Source organism: Denticeps clupeoides, unplaced genomic scaffold (genome assembly GCF_900700375.1).
Source record: "Denticeps clupeoides unplaced genomic scaffold, fDenClu1.1, whole genome shotgun sequence".
Lineage (NCBI taxonomy): Eukaryota > Metazoa > Chordata > Actinopteri > Clupeiformes > Denticipitidae > Denticeps > Denticeps clupeoides.
The window spans coordinates 40,637-60,954 of NW_021629868.1; positions in this window are offsets into that span (position 1 = coordinate 40,637).

Here is a 20,318-nt window from a genome sequence, read left to right on the forward strand (position 1 = left end):
CGGGCAGGGCGACCAAGTTGGACCGCCCGTGAGAAGCGATCCACTATGAGTCCAGGGACGATGAGGAATGGGAAGAGGACGCAGGGACCAACAGCAGGAGTGTTTGGAGTCTTGGCCCGGGCAGAGACGTCACAGGCGTCCACGTAGGCCTGTACATCCCGCCATAACGAAGGCCACCAGAACGCCTGGCGAATGAAGGAGAGGGTCTTTTGACATCCTGGATGGCCCGAGAGTACAGAGAAAGTCGCCCCAATGCAGCACATCAGACCGGCAGGGTATTGGGGACATACAGGCACCCTGGTCGGATGTGGCCGGGCCAGGGTCGGGACGTTTGGGTAGACTGGACCTTAGTCTCCAGGGACCACCGGAGAGGACCCAGGATACAATGAGGTGGAGAATGGGCTCGGGGTCGGCCGATTGGGAATCTGATGCGTGCTGTCGGGACAGTGCGTCAGCTTTTTGGTTCCTGGAAGTGGGACAGGCAAGATAGATGAAAGTTGAATTGTTCGAAGAAAAGGGCCCCACCTCGCCTGACGGGGATTGAGTTGACCCAAGAAACCCTTGCAGCTGTTTCAGCAATCGTGGGTAGAGCGACTGCTTCTAGCTTCTTGGGCTCCATGGCCACACCCTGGGGTGAGATGGTAAAACCCAGGAACGTGGTGGAGCGCTGGTACTTACAGTACCGTCGGTGGGCGAGCAATCTCTTCAGGACTGCTCTCACATGTTGGATGTGAGATTCCAAGGTGGGTGAGTAGATGAGGACTTCATCCAGGTAAGCATACACCCCCCATCCAGCATGGTCCTGTAGAGCGTCGTTAATGAACTTCTGAAAGACAGCGGGTGGCATTGCACAGTCCAAAGGGGATAACTAATAACTAGAAGAGACCAGTGGGGGTGATGAATGCTGTCTTCCACTCGTCGCCCTCTCGGATGCAGATGAGGTTGTAGACTGAGCGCAGATCCAGCGTTCGTGAAGTACTTGGCACCCAAGAGGGGCGTCGAGGCGGTGTTAGTAAAGGGGCGGATGGTGGAGTTTTGCAGCCAGGGTCCGGAAACGTGCGGTAATTGACATGAATGGACGAGGAACCCTGGCGCAGATGATACAACTGTGACGCAACATCTTCCACGCCATCCGGATGGCAGAATGTGTTTTTTTAAACTCCTCACGAACGCGCATAGGTCAGTGACGCAGAATTGGGGGGCGTTCAGCCACGCAGCCGCCCACTCAGACCGGTCAACAGGGAGAGGAGTAAAGCAATCTGCGATTGGGAACTGGGGTACGACGAGGCTGCAACTCGAAAATCAGAGACCGAGTGGTTAGGTGTGCCTCTCCGCTCGCCTCGGTCCCATTCCTGCCGCAGGTGGCGAACCTCCTGCGACAGACATTCGAAGAAAAGTGGAGCCGAGTCTCATTGACGTGTGTCAATATGACTGAGCGGCTGCCAGTGGCCGTCTTGGCCAATTTATAGGAGTCACATTACCTTGGTTTCCGTGTTGCTCCCAGTCACATGGATGGAATCATGTGACACCCTAACCTTACACACCCTCCCATACATCAAGAAGGATGTGGTTTGAATTAACCCATTAATTCAGGCGTCATAATGATGTGGACCTTGCTGATGGCAGGAGCAAGGCATTATCATGTCAGCATAGCTGAAGAATTGACAACACGGAGCCCAGAGTCTCACACGTCAAACGCGCTAATGAGCACATTAGCCAAGCGGAATTAATGCAGCCTGTTTTCACCAAAACCAAGTGACGACTGCCTTTCACAGGTCCGCTGTTCTCCCTTAGGTAACCGTTGGTGACAAAAAAAGCTACATGAATGAAATTGTACAACACAGGGATGGCACAAGCATTTCTGTGTTGCCAACAGTGATGTTGGATGTGTTCAGAAATGTCTCACTACCACTTTGCAAATCAGAATTCAGAATAAAAATCTGAATAAAAAGAGCCAGTAATGTAGCTTCGTGTTTGGTTTGGGCCTCAGATTATTATGACAGAGATCATGTGCTCATTACATGTCGAGTCACACTGGTGTGAACCACATTTATTAATAGCAGCAAAACTTGCACTCAGTGTTGTCAGATTTGTGCATATTTTTGACATTTTGGGGGGAATTGTCTTGTTGAATGTAGGTACTAAGGAACACAGTTTTTTTGGACAATTTCAAGCTTAAACAACTAGGTATTTGACAGTACTGCTTGTGCTACTTCTAACATTTAATGTGTTAAAGTTTAAATAATCCAAAATGAGGAAGTGGGGTATGTGAGAGCAGTCAATCATTAAAATTACTATCAGAAAAAAATATACACCAACAATAAGGACGGTTACAATCCCTGCACGCTATGTCTATTATATTACATTCACAATAAGGCTAAATGACGGTGATATCAGATATTCATGTGTAGGTCAGCAACCCTGACCGAGTAAATCCTATCTTAGCTCTATAACTTCATTAGACTATGCAATTTCTCTCAGGTTGTAAAGTTTGGAGTATAAGTGCTAGCCATAGTTATGAGTTTATTATTAATATGGATCTCCTGTGAGGCAGGCTTGTTGTATTTGCACCAAAACCAATTTCAATCAGGAAATTTATCACGTATCTTTGCTCTGATGGGTAATTGCCATCTGTAAATGTGTACAACAATTAGACTTGACTGATTGCAGTCATTCGCTATAAAAGCATGCTGAGTCACAACCACGCACCAAAAACATAATAATAATACAAGTTAATACAACTCCAGACTGAAGTAAATGTTGTGCTGTAACCAAAGTTAAAAAGTGTTGGCAGGGCAGCATGTGATCCTGAGATCTAGCACATATTGTAGATGCCAGCCCAGTAGACCTTCCCGGTTAGTTGTTGCATTAGCCACAGTAACGTTAATGCCTGATAATTGAACATCATGCAGCATGTTGTAACTTTGCCCTCATCTGTAATCTGGTACTTAAAGGTCCCCTATCATGAAAATTTCACTTTGTGAGAATTACTACGAGTTCCCCTTGCATGCCTAATAGTGCCTTGGCCATTCTGTTTGGCTGTTCAGAGAGTCAGATCTAGAATTAGTCCACTTATGTTGTCATGTTCTCATGCTTTTTCCACCCAGAGAATTTTCAACCCCTCCCCTAAAACATTGTAATATGGGAAATTCAAGGTCCAGGCTGTTGTATACTTTTGTCAAGCGGCGGCCTCCCGCAAGCAAGCAGGAGGTGTCACCAGGGTGAGAAGGCCAACAAATGCCCTGAGGTGCCATGACAGGAAAGTCTTGTTGGGCACGGAAGACCACTATATGTTCTGCTTGGACAAGGCAGACCTTGTGCCATCATTTTGGAAGTCAAATGGCAAATATAAAAGAGGTTCTCTTGAAGGCTGCAGGCTAATTTTCCTTCTCCGTCGGGGACCCTTTTTCCCGGGGGGTTTCTCCCCTTCTCTCTCCTTCCCTGCTTCTCCAGGTCCAGGCTCCATCTCTGGAGATTAGCACTCTGCTTTTCTCTCTCTTCTCCTTTCCTTTCTGTAATAATATAACAGTTTTACATGCAGTATTTTCAGAAAAGACTTCAGATTATAAGGGGATATATATTAAAACAAAAAAAAGAAAAATTATGAAGTAAAGTGAAGTGATTGTCTCATGTGATACACAGCAGCACAGCACAGAACATGTCAGGGGACCAGAACAGACTTGTATTTGTGCCAAAGTGTCATCAGAAAGGTTTGTAAGAATGGACATCACGGGAGCTTGCTTTTGCCTTGCATAACAGATGTCTGCAGGGGGAAGTGTGACATTCCTGTGTCGATGGTTGTGCGTGAAGATTCGACACCTCTGTTTTACATGTCTTTTGTCTGACGGTTACGCGTGAAGTATCAGCCGTCAGGACCGCCCACCCTCTTTGTCTTCCCCAAATGGGAGGCACCGGGGGCGTGACAGGGTGGTAGTAGCCTAGTGGGTAACACACTCGCCTATGAACCAGAAGACCCGGGTTTGAATCCCACTTACTACCATTGTGTCCCTGAGCAAGACACTTAACCCTAAATTGCTCCAGGGAGACTGTCCCTGTAATACTGATTGTAAGTTGCTCTGGATAAAGGCGTCTGATAAATGCTGTAAATGTAAATGTGACATCAGAAACAACAGGTTCTGATTGGTCAATGACAACTTCCTGTAGGCCAGTGACATCTTCCTGTAGGCTAGGGGTATAAAAGTCTGCTCACATGTGGGAAAAGGGCTCTGAGCTTTCTTGCTCAGGGGGTTTTCCATCGGAAGCCGGAAGGCTTCTGAGCCTTTCTCTCCCCTTCTCTTTCTCTTCTCCCTCTTTACTCTTTCTTCTCATTTTTACTTTCTCTGTAACCTTGGTACCTTTTTACATTCAATATTCACATGTAACTACAATGTGAATGTGTTAATAAATTAGAAACTGTTCATTTTTAACCTCTATTGTGCCATGCCTCTTTCTGCCAGGTAAAATCAAATTGGAGTGGTTGAATACAGTGCTTTGTGTGGAGGGAGAAAGAATTTTTCTACACACTCTATTCTCTTCTCCCACACCACATGGTCTTCATTGTTTTTACAGGTTCATAAACACATTGAAAGGTTCTGCATTTTTTTTTCCAAGTGTATTTAAGATATTTATTATATAACAAGTAATGTTATATAATAAATATAAATAAAAAAATATAGTAACTGTAATGTTGGCTGAACATTAATGTATCCAGTAATATATTCCGTCACAGCACATAAAATGTAAAACATTCAGAAAAAAGAAACTATTGTAAGATGGTAAATCCCAGGTCTGTGGCATTTTGTGGCTTGATGGCTTGAGGTGTTATGACGAGAAATCCTTGTCAGGTGAAGGTGACCACTGTATCTTTTTGAATAAGGCAGAGACATGAAAGGACCAATCCTGATTGGTCTTTTTGCGAGTCAAATGTATAAAAGAATTCTCTCTTGGGAGCTATGCTCTCTTCACTTCCTCCTCCATCGGGAGGTGGGGGTTCTCCCCACAGTTCCTGAGTCTTGCTTTCTCTCCCTGTTTCTCGAGGGCCAAACTATCGCTCTACAGCTTGGTTCCTGGCTTTTCTCTTAACTTCCTCTATCGCTTTCTCCTTTTATTTTGCAAAACAAGCAAAACAGAATATATTAAATATAAGGTGCCAGGCTGCATTGAAGGGAGGAGGCATAGGTGCACAACATGGTGAAATGGGGAGTTTTAATCGTGCACAGAAACAAAAATGGCTTGATCGCTCAGGCAGGGTAAGCTGAACAGAGACATGGTAATACAACGTGGACAGAAACCACAAAAGTGAATGGAACAGTGGGTTAAGACAGGTCAACAAATGACAGGGGAGTGTGGGGAGGCATCTACAATTTTACTAAACAGCAGATTTAAAGGTTAAAAGTTTTAAGAGTTTGAATTGTTAAGAATTTTATGGTTAATAATTTGAAGAGTCCTTTGGAAAAACAAGCAGAAACAGCATTGGCATAATAAATTGGAATTATGCCTTTCATACAGGCATAGGGCACGTACATTTATGGTATTTACTATGATGGTTTAGAGACAGAGGTGACCGTGTCTGAAATTTAATTATATGATTTGGTCTCTGTAACATACTCAGTGGCAAAGCATAATTCCTGTAAATGCTATGCTGGAAGTTGCTGTCAACTTGTAATTTCAGGTTGCCCCAGGCAATGGCAATATGGCATTATGTCCAGTCAGTGAAACGTTCACAGAATTCAGACTTCGAGCTTACGCTGCCGGCTTTCCTATTTCCGAGGATGAACAGGCACAACGTTGCTAGTGTGGATCATTCCTGTGCAGAATATAGGTTTTATGGTGCAGTGAACTCTGAAATCACTTGGCACGTGTCAGGTCAGGTATGAAAAAACACTTGTTTATTGAGGGTTCTCTAATCAGCGAGGTGGATCTGGCTGAAGCTCTAGATTGGTCATGGGTGCATCTGTTATCACCCTTACATTAACAAAAATAGTAGATGTGGTGTATGTAAATATGCTTTCTGGCTGAGCCTCACACAAAGGGGTGGTAGTAGCCTAGTGGGTAACACACTCGCCAATGAACCAGAAGACCCAGGTTCAAACCCCACTTACTACCATTGTGTCCCTGAGCAAGACACTTAACCCTGAGTGTCTCCAGGGGGGACTGTCCCTGTAACTACTGATTGTAAGTCACTCTGGACAAGGCCATCTGCTAAATGCTGTAAATGTAAAAAAAACTATCCTGTCATATTGTCAGACAATATGGCAGGTCTATACATTTTGTACTTAGAGATTAACATCCAATAAATTTGTATGAAAAAGGCTATTTGAACACCAGATGTGAGAATTTTTGTTCCATAAACCCCACTTTTAAGCAAATAAATTATTTTAATCATTTCATTTCATGCCCTAAAACAATTACCACCTCCCTGTTACAACCCCATGGTAATGGTCCTGCAGACAGTCATAATTACAAACTGCTTTGAAGGTCTATTTACAGGAGAAGTGTACAGTCATAAGTACATAACATAGCTGCCTCATTAGGAAGAGTAGAGAGACGTAGCATGCTGAATTTTGAAGCGTAGTCATGTACCATGTTTATCAGTTACAACAAGATGCCCACAGGCTTCCCAAATGCCACAGCTGTCTGTTCCTTTTTATAACCACTTAAATTTACTTGATACTGAGATCCAGCGAAGTTCACCTGATTATCCAGTATCTGAAGCACATGAGGTCATGCTCGAGTCAAAACCATGGCACCAGTCAGGTCCTTACAGACTCAACAAAAATACTATTTAAGAAAATGTGATAGAAACAAGGTCTGCGGTTCCTAATTTCAATTCATCTCACTGCACATTTTTGCCAGGACAACCTTAGAGCAGAGTGTGACCAGAATTACTCAATGTGCTCCTGGTTCCCATACCAGTAAAATAATAAAAATCATGTATTCATGAAGTGCTTTAGTGCTTTTATCTTGAAGATGTATTCAACCCAAATGGCAAAAGGTAATGTGTTTTCTTATAAAATCAACATAACTTCTGCAGAATGAAACAGAAGCAATCATAAAATTCAGAACCGTGTGCCAGACAGGTCACGTTTCAGTCCACCTCCATTCCCAAATCCAGGCAACAGAAAAAGATTAAATGAAAGACGGCTACTACTGGTTTACACTAGCCTACATATGGCATGGGGCATCACCAGAAAGTGTCTGCTGGCTTTGGAGGACTCCTGCATCTGCCGTTTTCTCTCCTGTGCTGCCTGATTTGGTTGAAAGGCTCGTGAAAGAACAGCGGAGCGGCTTCGCTGATTAAAGGCATTGGAGATGAGAAGGACTGAGCGCTTCCTTCCTCCAGGGGTATTTTCGGACGGACAGTCCATTCGGCTGTTCTGAGCTTAGGAGTCCTTCGAGGAACATGTGCAGTGAGCGTGGCTCTCTGATCCTCATTCCTGGCTTTAACCTTGGAAAAGAAGGGGCATAGATTTGGTCAAGCCAATTCTGGCTTCTGTTATCAATGAAACATCCTATTTTTGAAATCTGCTCAGGAAAGGATTCAGGATGTGTCTACATCAGTGAGCATATAGCAGTGGTGGCATATAGCACGGGGCAGTGGTGACCTAGCGGTTAAGGAAGCGCCCCCGTAATCAGAAGGTTGCCGGTTCAAATCCCAATCTGCCAAGGTGCCACTGAGGTGCCACTGAGCAAAGCACCGTCCCCACACACTGCTCCCCGGGCGCCTGTCATGGCTGCTCAGGGTGATGGGTTAAATGCAGAGGACAAATTTCACTGTGTGCACCGTGTGCTGTGCTGCTGTGTATCACATGTGACAATCACTACACTTTAGAATAGCTGGAATAATCACCTTATTCTTGTTTTTCCTGCAAGTAGTCTAACTGTAGCTCTAAATCTGTGAAGAAATTCCCAGCACAAAAAAGACTGGGTGAGGTGATTACAGTTTATTTAAAAAGCTGCTTTTCCGGCAATTTCCATTTGAATTGCCCTTGAAGTCGAACAGGAAGAATAGTCGCTTGATTGAATATAGCTGTTAGGGGGATGTTTTCACGGTGCTATAATAGTCATAGCACATGGGGTGATATTGAAAATGGCACTGAATTCAGGACATGATAAACTGTCGGAATGTTTGGTTTGGTAGTGGGAGTGGGACCAAGATCACTTTTTTTATTGTCTAATATTCGACCTGCATGTTAGACAGTGCACCAACAAAGCTATTCAAGGATATATGGGAGCCATTACTGGATCTAATCAGTGCATGCATAAGCACTGGCTATGTCCCAACATTACATAAACAAGCAGTTATAAATCCTATTATTAAAAAGCCTGATCTTGACATCAGTGAAATTTCAAAATACCGCCCAATCTCAAACCTAACATCAATTGAGTCCTGCAGCTGGCTACATGATGGAGAGATGGGAGAGGTGGAGGGTTGTGTGTCTGGCAGCTCTTTCCATGGAGGATATCCAAGATATTTACCTATTCAGAACCATGATTACAGATTGCATGAGGATTGGATTAGGCATTGCCCTGGTTTATCGAAGATTGAAGAAAATGGTGACAGCCGCTCAAAACCCCACTAGGCTGGCTTGAATGATTGGAGTGGGCAGAGCTGTTGGCACCCAGACTGTGCATCGCATATTGGATAACATCACTGTGACCATTGCATGTGCCTGTAGATGCCTCCCATCTGTCTCCTGGTTGCCCCAAGGGGGGGCAGTCACAGACCCTCTGGTGACCATTTCACATTTACATTTACAGCATTTATCAGACGCCCTTATCCAGAGCGACTTACAATCATTATTAACAGGGACAGTCTCCCTGGAGCAATTTAAGGTTAAGTGTCTTGCTCAGGGACACAATGGTAGTAAGTGGGATTTGAACCCGGGTCTTCTGGTTCATAGGCGAGTGTCTTATCCACTAGGCTACTACCACCTTTTTTTTACCACCAATGACTGATCCGCAGGTAGGTGCGCTCTGAGTACAGAGTGTCCAGCACCGTTGCTTCCCCAATAACCCCCACCCCAGAGTCCCCAAACTTTACTGCACCCCCCCCAGGAACTTCTTCCCTGGGGTTCTGCTCCGCTGCTCAGTCGCCATCAGGTGGACACAAAGAGGGGGAGTGGGGGCAACGTACACAAGACAGACACACAGAGAAATAAAAGAGATTGTCCTCTGGATCTGAGGTTTCCTTGACCTCCTCTGGAAGCTGGGGCAGGGAGGGCTTTTGCTGGGAGATGGAACAGGTGGCCACTGGGAAGGGTATAATGGACTTGAACATAAACATGAAAGTGATTGTCCTTGTGAAACGCTGCAGCACAGCACATGGTGCACACAACGAAATGTGTCCTCTGCTTGGTGAGCAGTGGGCAGCCATGAAAGGGCAGCAGTGTGTGGGACGGTGCTTTGCTCAGTGGCATGATGAAACAGTCGGGTAGCACTTCGCCATTTCGCCAGTCTGTGTAAATACCCAGCTTCTCTGTAACCCTTCAATAACCCTTCACTACTGTAAAGAGCACACACTTTACTCTGCAAACATGAAATAAAGTTGCAGGCCTGAGTCGTAGCATGTGTGCAGTGAGGCCACAAACCAAATGGCTGCTTCACTCCAGTCAGCAATAGGTAAAAATGGAGCATCGGTACCTTCTTATTCTTGGAACAGTTGCTGCTCGCTGATTACTTTTTAAAATCAGGTTGAGTGACACCAGCAAATCTATTTATTTTCAGTTTAATTCTGCCTGATATGGTTTCATAAACTGAATTGGAACAAAGTTATAAATATAACGATAAAAGGAAGTTCAAGTCCAGCTGTGACTTGAACTTGAGTGTCTTTCACCAGACCATTTGCGTCTGTATGTGCAGGGTGTGCCCTGACACAAGTTAACATGGGGGTGTCCGATTATACCATAACCAGCAGGTAAATGTTCAGCATGTGCGTCCCTGGTCTAGAGTCGGGGACATAGCAAATGGGAAAAATTGAGCAGAACCTCCAAACGACTCGATTGCACTTACCATTTATTACAAACAAACTGGTTCTGGTCAGTTGAGGTGTGATTCTGGTCTGGTCTGGTCTGGTCTGGTCTTGTCTTGTCTTGTCTTGTCTTCACACCACTTCCCTCTTGTCCCAAACAGATGCCATTTTGAGCCCTCTGCCCTATTACAGCCCACCAATCACGACAGGAAGGGGCAGGAGTCCAATCATGGGCTGATGAGGAGCCACCCTGCAACATTACAGAGGAGACAGAAAAAGACAGACACACAAACAGAACATACACTTACTCTGCCATGGGATGTCACAAGCAGGAATAGCCCACATCATGCCGATTTGCTTGATTTCTTGTTGCCGAGTCTGTGGCCCAGCACGATTAGTCGCAGCTTCCTGAGTGCTGCTGCATTTTAGACCGTGTCTCATATCTTGAGTGGAATCTTCTTTATGTGTTTTTTTTTACCACAGAGTTGAAGCCGTGAAGGTTGAATTCTTTCCCATTCTTAACCATTGTTGCTTGAACTTCAGTATACAATCTATTTGTACATATATTTGTACAATACATATATTTGTACAATACCAATACAGCACAGCTGTATTGGTATTGTAGAACATAGTTTTTTTCACCTCTGCTGTCAGGTGGAGATAATGGAACTTAAGGGGTTAAAGATATTCAATTAAGAAGGTCAAACTGGAGAGCAGGTGAGGTTCTTCCTCTTTATCTGGTATACCAATTATTACCCGCGCATAATTTAATTAAAGATAGATTTCAAGCAACCTGGAAAGAAAAGTAAATATCAGATCTTGAGAGGAACGTGCACACTGTCAAGTAGCTGCATGGTTGGGTCGGTCTGTCAACATCTGCTTTTGATTCTCACCACTGTGCACATCCTATGCTGTGTTACGATGCAGTGCCAATAAAGAAGGCAAATCACTGGGCTGTGCCAGGCACTTGGATGAAGGTTTTGTATGAACAGATGGGTAGTTGGACTCCTGACTGCATCTGGCTATAGCTCCTCATGTTTGATGCTATGTGTTAACAAGACAGATCCTCCACTGAATATTGACGGGGCATTAATTGAAGCAGATGGACAAAGTTCAACCCACATGCTTGCAGGTCCAGGTAGGGTGTGGTAGGCAAACAGTAAAAGTTCACTGCGCACAAAAAGTCACAGATACAGGGCCGTGTAAATTAGAACTATCCCTAAAACGCCTTTACTGTCCGTCTCATCTTCATATAAGGCTTGTCTTTGGCTAGAATAAGTTTTGTATCTGTGTGATTTATATATAGTGTTTGTGTGTCTATTTATCTCTCAGTTTGATTAAAGGTTATTCAATATATACTTTTTTCACTATATTTTTCTATATTTTTAAAATTAAATTTAATGACTCCATGGAAATCTCTTTTGTGCTGGATAAACAAAAGTTTCAATAAGTGTATTTAAAAGATTAAGCAGTGCATAGCGCACAGCCTGTTTAAGGATTTCATGTATGTTGTTTTAATCCAATCTGAAGGATTTGATTTTGGGGTTACATCACATGAAGCAAGGCATTCTGGGTTACATGTTTGTTCAAGATTTCACTGTGACACTAATGTGCACCTGTTCATGTCTGCAAATGTGATCTAGAAATGGGGGATTGGGATGAGAGTGAGAGGCAGGAGGGGCAGGACAGATAAATGCAGGATTTAGAGGTGACGCCACAGCTCCTGACCAAGCCTTCCATACGGATTTGATATCTAACAGACATCCGAGGCATTTGTGATTTCTGTATCCAGGTGTAATTTATTTGGAGATAAATGCATACCTCCCAAGGTTCCTGTGGGATGTTGGAAATGAGAAAACAGCACTTGGAATCCTGTTAACGTTAATAACAGGATTATCACATTACAAATGCACAAGATCACAGGAAATGCACAAATGCACACAAACACAATCTGGCCCTTGGAGGCATGTGTTCAGCATATGAAGATGAATGCAGGTGCTCTGCATGGAAAGCTGACACCTGTGTGGAGCTGGGGGCTCTCATGTTCCAGGTGTCTTCCTCTGGGGACCTTTGTGTGACTCTCATTATTATTAGCAGTATTATTACAAAGCTGGTGATATTGGCCAGCACCTGCTGGAGATCAATCTACAAACACTGGTCAGCTGACCATTATTCTATTAGATGCATTTGTGATATAAGGCGCATTTAAAATAGCTTTTGCTTAATTGTTGATTTTTTGGGGATAGAACGACATGTTCATACACACCATTAACTCAAATCTAGATGGCTAGATGTGTCCTTATGATAACTTAGAATACTTTGCAGCACCCCCCTTTTCCAGCCACCAAGGAGAGCCATGACAGTGAATCTGTCTTTGTTTTCCTTATGAAATCTGTCAGATTTGCCTAAATAAACGTCCAAATTAATGCGCCAGAAGGAATACTGTTCTGAGTAACAGGCCAGTTCATATTGACAGAAAAACACAGAATTCTTGACATTTTAGCAAATTTACTAACAAAAGAAAAACTGAAATATCACATGTATTCAGTATTCAGACCCAGTATTCAGACCCTTTGCTTGGTATTTAGTAGAAGCACCTTTTGATCTAATACAGCCATGAGTCTTTTTGTGAAAGATGCAACAAGTTTCACATCTGTATTTGGGGATCCTCTACCATTCCTCCTTGCAGATCCTCTCCAGTTCTGGCAGGTTGAATGGTAAACGTTGGTGCACAGCCATTTTAGGTCTCTCCAGAGATGCTCCATTGGGTTTATGTCAGGGCTCTGGTTGTTGTTGTGAAGCCACTCCTTTGTTATTTTGCTGTGTGCTTAGGGTCATTGTCTTGTTGGAAGGTAAACCTTCAGCTCAGTCTGAGGTACTTAGCACTATGGAGAAAGTTTTCATCCAGGATATCTTTGTAAGCCCATTGAGACATACTGTATGTGATTTGGGCTATATAAGGAATAAATATTGTTGTTGTACTTGGCCGCATTCATCTTTCCCTTGGTTGCAACCAGTCATCCTGTCCTGCAGCTGCAAAACACCCTCACAGCATTATGCTGCCACCATCATGCTTCACTGTTGGGACTGTATTGGACAGGTGATGAGCAGTGCCTGGTTTTCTCCACACATACCACTTAGAATTAAGGCCAAAAAGTTCTATCTTGGTCTCATCAGACCAGAGAATCTTATTTCTCATTTTAGCCTCAACTGGTGGAGGCCTGCAGTGATGCTTCACTTTCTACAACTTTCTCCCATCTCCCGACTGCATCTCTGGAGCTCAGCCACAGTGATCTTTGGGTTCTTCTTTACCTCTCTCTCCAAGGCTCTTCTCCCCCGATAGATCAGTTTGGCCAGACTGCCAGCTCTAGGAAGGGTTCTGGTTGTCCAAAACGTCTTCCATTTAAGGATTATGGAAGCCACTGTGGTCTTAGGGACCTTAAATGCAGCAGAAATGTTTTTTTGTAACCTTGGCCAGATCTGTGCCTTGCCACAATTCTGTCTCTGAGCTCTTCAGGCAGTTCCTTTGACCTCGTGATTCTCATTTGCTCTGACATGCATTGTGAGCTGTAAGGTCTTATATAGACAGGGGCGTGGCTTTCCGAATCAAGTCTAGTCAGTATAATCCAACACAGCTGAATTCAAATGAAGGTGTAGAACCATCTCAAGGATGGTCAGAAGAATGTCACGATCTGGGATCCGGACCGGAGTTTCATTGTTATGTGAAATGTTCCCTAATCGTTTTCACCTGTTAATTGTATAAAGCTGCCCTGTTCGTTTCTGTTCGCCGTCAGGTCTTTAACGTTATGTTCCGTGTTCACCAGTGTTAACATCTCGGATGTCTCCCCTGTCCTGTGATTCACCATTAAACCCCTGTTTCGTGATGTCAGGTGAAAGCGTCCTTCATTCCTCGTCTCCTTGTCACTCTTCGTCCTCTCTCCGTACACCCGCCACGTCCTGCCCGCATGGACGTGACAAAGAAATGGACCGCGCCTGAGTATATGAGTGTCACTGCAAATGGTCTGAATACTGGATATTTCAGTTTTTCTTTCTTAATAAATATGCAAAAATGCCAATTCTGTGTTTTTCTGTCATATGAAATGCTGAGGAAAAAAAATGACTTAAATGATTTTAGCAAATGGCTGCAATATAACAAAGTGTGAATCTGAATACTTTCCATACCCACTGTATGTTCTTGCATTACTAATACTGGTAGAAAGACCCAAAATTAGTTTTATTCTTACTCAGAGAGCAGAAGCTGGAAAAGAGACTGGGCCTTACAGACCGAATAAAGGTTTGGGAAACTGGAATGCATATCTCCATGCTCATGCTTTGTGTGAGAAGAACTGGTAATCCAGCAGCCAGCAGCAGAAGAGCTCTCTGACACGTTACAGCATTGCCCTCTCCCTGTTCAGGCATGCGTTCGATTCCTAAAAATAACCTCATTTCGGACTCTGGCTTATTTAAAACGGGAGCAGAACTTTTTCCCTTAATGAAGCCAAGTCCTGGAGGACATGAGTTTAATTACGTTAACACGGCACCGTCCTCTGAGGGCTTCTGAGCTTGAAGTTTCTGTTGGCTAATAGGGCCTGGTTGTGCTGACTGAGAAAATGAAAAGGCTTCTCCTTTTTTTTTGGCCAATGTTTGCTTGAGATTAATGCATATTGGATGAGCCACTCTAACGAAGTGTTTTTTTTCTTAAAAGAAGTCTAAGCCACAGACAAAAATCAATAGTAGTCTGGCCATGGGGCCTTTCCAGGTACATCTGAAGATGAAATAATGTGGTGCTGTAGTTTATTATGGCTCAGGATGGTTATTACGTCACTGATTTACCTTTTACTGTTAGGAAAATAAATGTCTGCCCGGCCCTTGTTCTTAAGAAAGATGCTCTACTGATTCAGACCACCACTGGAGATCGGTTCTTAGCAAAAATAAGCAACGACAGAGACATAGTTAAAATTTTTGCTGGGGAACTGCACATAAGCATGGTCAATACCAATGTTATTTAGAAAAATGTTCCACTATTTCTACTGCACCACGCAGTTAATACAGGCACAGTAACAACAACACAAGCTGTTGTGCACACAGGCTGATTAGGACAGATGAAATGTCTACGAACATCATCATTATAAATCATATCTGTTAGACATGAAGGAACAATGTCCAAAGCTCTACTGTTCTAAGCACAATGACAGTGACGCAAGCCACCCCCACTAATGTCATGTTACGAAAAACTAGAAAAACGTGTTTGAGTAAATGGTATAAGTAAAAAGAAAACACTTTAAAAGAGCCATACTTATATTTAGTAAATCGCGTTTCATTTTTAAGAAAGAAGAAGTCAAACATTTTTAAACTTTTACCCCCACTGGACCGACAACATACTTTACCGAACCGCAGTAATCCAAACTGTGTCAATAGAACTAAGGTGTGATTTCTGTGCACAGATACCCCCCCTAATGGAATTCTCCTTAGCTCCCCTCATCATTCGAGCTATGGTTCTAGAACAAATAAGGTGCCAGAAGTTGTGAGGACCAGTGAATGGGAATTTAATATTTGGGAAGAAGAAGCAAATGCAGACTGCAAGAATACTCAAAACCACTCAGAATATAAAACCAAGAGAATTGTATTGGAGTAAATGCACTTATTAAAGCCCATGCAAATAAACACGCACGTTTGGAAAGGTATCCAAAGAGAACACTAAGAATTATGAATCCATCTTCAAGATAATAACTGATGTTGATGGAGACTCTAGCAGCTGCAGTGGGTTTGGAGCGGAGTTTATAAAGAGAGACCAATTTCTGAGATATTGTAGTTCATAACATTCTCAGAGAGAAACAGAAAATGTGATCCAAGCGTTTATAGGTGTTTCTTTCCATCACCCAGCAGGACCACCGCCTCGAGGCCGGGGAGAAAAGTGATACGTGGCATCGCCATGTTTTTTAGCTCTGCCGGGGAGGGCAGCAGGATTTGCGATGGCGCAAGGCCGATGAATAAAACATGCCAAGGCCCCCCCATGCAACGGAGCATCCCTGGGTGTTTCTTCATCTGTAGACTCCAACCATAAGCAATTACCCTCCTCCAGCTCTGTCTCACACACACACACACACACACACACCCAGCAGCAGCAGCAGCATACGCCACAGCTGCGCTCAGGGTAATGATGCACGCAGCTGAGGAATATTCAACTGGGCACACAAGGGGCCGGCATAATGAGTCCCCGCAACCCCCAGAACAACAGGGGAAGACCTGAGGCCGTCACGTAATTCAAATGCGGGATGGGCTGTCAGAAATGCCCACATCCTCAAAACGAGAGCCCAGAAGGGGATTTCTTACAGAGAGTCCTTGCATGAGCGAGAGAGCCAAACCCCATGTAACGGCGGCCACGACAATAAACTGATAAATGACAGGACAAAAAACACTGACAGAGCAACTGCATATTTAATAGCATTGTTTTAGTTTTAGTTTTTAGTTTAGATTTTAGTTTTAGTCTAGTCTTAGTCACGTGCAGACTCTAGTCAAGTCTAGTCAAGTTTATGTTGACTAAAAGTCTGAGCATTTTAGTCAGAATTGTCTATGACTATTTTACTCTAGTTTTAGTCAATTTAGTAAAATTCTATTGAAACCAGTCAATATAGTACAAGTACCCTGGAGGGTGGACAAAGGGTGCAAGGGTGATGCTTGTTTAAAAGGTAGTCATGTATCCATTGCCGGTTTTTGCTCGTGTGAAATGTTTCAAATGTTAATAAAAAGCTCTTTCTTTCAGTGATGTCATGCAACCAGAAAGGTGTTTTCTCCCCTCATCATTCAGTTATTCTAATATTCATGCTGATGGATGGTTCAGAGCTCAGTCAAAAAACCTCTATTAGAAACCAAAGTTTACATCATTGCTTCTATTAAAATGAAAGCATTTCAAAATGGATGTTAGTTACCTTAGGTACATATGTTCACCTCAAATTTAATCTGTAACATCCCTGCTCTTGTTTGCATTCTGCAGCCTTCACAAAGACCAGGATGTTTAAATAAAAACAGTGTTCATACTGCTTATGGACAAAAAGATTATAAATTCCACCATTAATTGGTGATAATGTAATTCTACATTTCAGTTCATGAAGTAGGTTTTCTCAGATGACCCACATGGAAACTGAAATGACTGAAAACTATGGAATGAGATTGCGCTGATATATGGAAATTGCACCGGCTAAAGAGCCATCAGCTGTTCTGTATGGGCTAGATGCAGCAATTTGGAGGGTGGAAAGCTTTTGGGGGATGTAAATTGATGAGAAAACCATCTGCGTAGGCCAACGTGATCACTTTGCAGTGATCTGCGATGAGACCTTTAAAGCCAAAGAGCCTCCGCTGCAGACGTCTAATGAACCTGCTTTCAATACGCGGAAATCTGCCAGAGTAAAATGCTACCTCCAAAAACCAATTACAGCCCGGCTGCAGATAACTCGTAATCCGTTGAGAGATAAGCCAGCTTTTGTCTTTGTTTCACTGTGGCACAATAGCAATGGCTTTCTTAACACAAAAGAATAATAAAAACACATTGACAGATTGACAGGACGACTGGTAGGAGTTCCTGTTCCTGTGTGCAGCTTGTTTCTGAGTGGCATGCAGTCAATAGAACCCATCGTTAACCTTCTCCGAGCAATGGCACACAACATTAGCATACACACAGAGCTTTATTTATCAGATATCATAATTTCTTTCTGTGCTCTGTGAAAAAGGAGCAACTGTAGCGGATAATTTATTTAAATGAATAACATTTCCCTTCGCGCAGGACTGATGAGTGCAACCGTGTCTATGTTCAGTCTGCTCACCTACATGACCGTGGACCTATTTTAACATGTTAGAAATAAATGCACAAAATATGAATTCCCTCAAAAATGTACTGTAACTGACTGCAGTATGTGAGAACTCAGGACTGGGCTGTCTGCAGTATGGGGGTCCCACAGGTTCTGGCACTGTTCCTCTTCACCATCTACACTACAGACTTCTCTCACAACTCCACCAACTTCCTACAGAAGTTCTCTGATGACTCTGCAACGGTCAGTCTCATCACGACTGGGGAGGAATGGGGAGTACAGATATCTGACCCACGACTTTGTGGACTGGTGCCAACAGAACATCCTCCAAAACAACACTGGAGTTGGTGGTAGACTTCCGCAGGCACAAACATCCTCCACTGCAACCACTGAACATCCAGGGTCTGGACATGAGTACAGGTGTCTTGGTGTTCATCTGAACAATAATATGGACCGGACTAAAACTCAAAAAGAAAATGGCAGAGCAGGCTGTACCTGCTGTGGATGCTCAGGTTATTTGGAGTGAAGAGCCTACTCTTGAAGTCATTATATGACTGGTGGCCTCAGTCATCTTTTATGGTTTGGTCTGCAGCAGCATCTCTGCTGGGGATAGAAAGAGACTGAACAGTCTGATCCGGATCTGTTCTAGGATTCCCTCTTGACTCAGTGGAGGTGGTAAGTGACGGGAGCATGGTGGATAAGTGCCCATCCCTGTTGGACAACATCTTCCATCCCATGCAGGAAACCCTGACAGCACTAAGCAGCTCCTTCAGTGGCAGGATGTGGTACCCATTTTGTGGGATGGACAACTCGCATATCAATATCCTGGACTCACATAGCAGTCCTGATCACTCAAAGCTGAAGCCAGCACAAGTGATCAGGACCTAAAAGAGGGTATGCAGCACCCAGAAGGTGCTGCCACATTAATTTGGACATTGCTTACCTTGTGCTTGTTTTATTCCTGGCTTTTTGAGACACCTGCCCCCGGGTTTGTTTGTGTTCATATCTGTTCCCTTTTGCCCTCACGACGTTCTTTATTTGGTATTATAACAAATCCTTTTCCTTAATCATGACAAGCTTATGCGTCTCCTTCCAACCCCAACATCATAGTGTTTTCCTCTGTGCAATATATGTATATATATCCACTCATACATATTTTTTATATATACATATAGTTTTTAATACCCTCATCCACAGTTATTTCGAAATTCTTTATTTGTATAGTCAACTTTTCATATTATACTGTCGGCATATTCTCTATGCTATTAAGTTTTTGTTGCTCTTATGTTGTACTGTCCACTTTCTGCCATGACAATGTGAATTTCTCACTTGTGGCACTAATAAAGATTATTCTGTTAAACTCATTATAATATGCAGTACATGCCAACACACCTTCTCATTCAATGTGTTTCTTTATTTTCATGACCATTTATGTTGGTAGATTCTCACTGAAGGCATCAAAACTATGAATGAACACGTGTGGAGTTAAGTACTTAACAAAAAGTGGAGACCTGACCTCCACAGTCCTGAACCCAATCGGTGGTTTGGGGTGAGCTGGACCGCAGAGTGAAGGCAAAGGGGCCAACAAGTGCTAACACTTCTAGGAACTCCTTCAAGACTGTTGAAAGATCATTTCAACACCTCTTGAAGCTCATCGAGAGAATGCCAAGAGTGTGCAAAGCAGTAATCAGAGCAAAGGCGGTTTATTTTGTTATGTACATAACTCCACATGTGTTCATTTATAGTTTTGATGCCTTCAGTGAGAATCTACCAATGTAAATGGTCATGAAAATAAAGAAAACACATGAATGCGAAGGTGTGTCCTAAAGGCATATATGTTCTGTTATAAGTGGTTATAATATCAGGGAACTTCAGTCCAGTGTTGACTTGGTATGTACAAAAAAAATTTATGTACAGATAGAAAGTTGAGGAAATATGGCATGAGAAAGATAGAAACAGCCAGAGCACATGGCTAATTGTTGGGACTTAGTCTTTATCACCGGCCCATTTTGATTCTGTCAGGAGATAGACCTTTGTAATTGGTCTATCCAAGATTTGGTCTGTCTTTGTTTTACTTCAAACTCTACGAATAAGACATTTCTTGTCTGGTAGAACGTCAATGACCTTTCCCAAAACCCATGAACCCATAATTAAATGGCAAGCAGTCATCTACAAGAACTACCACATCTCCCTCTGCAAAGTGTTTTGGTAAAGTGTCTTGCTCAGGGACACAATGGTAGTAAGTGGGATTTGAACCTGTGTCTTCTGTGTTCAATTAGCCATGAATTACTCTGTCAAACAACTACACGATACCATGCTCCACAAATGATGTGAAACGGTCCTAAAACTCCTTCACCTTAAGTTTCCACATTAACGTAGGTAATTTCTGCTTCTGTGTCACAGTACAGACCCCACACAAGAGCTGTGTTCTTTTTTTAACATCTTACATACTTACAATTAACACTAACTTTGACAGCCCTGATACAATATTAATACATTGCATAAGCCTGATAAAAGTGGGTTAATTAGTATATTTTTTCCTG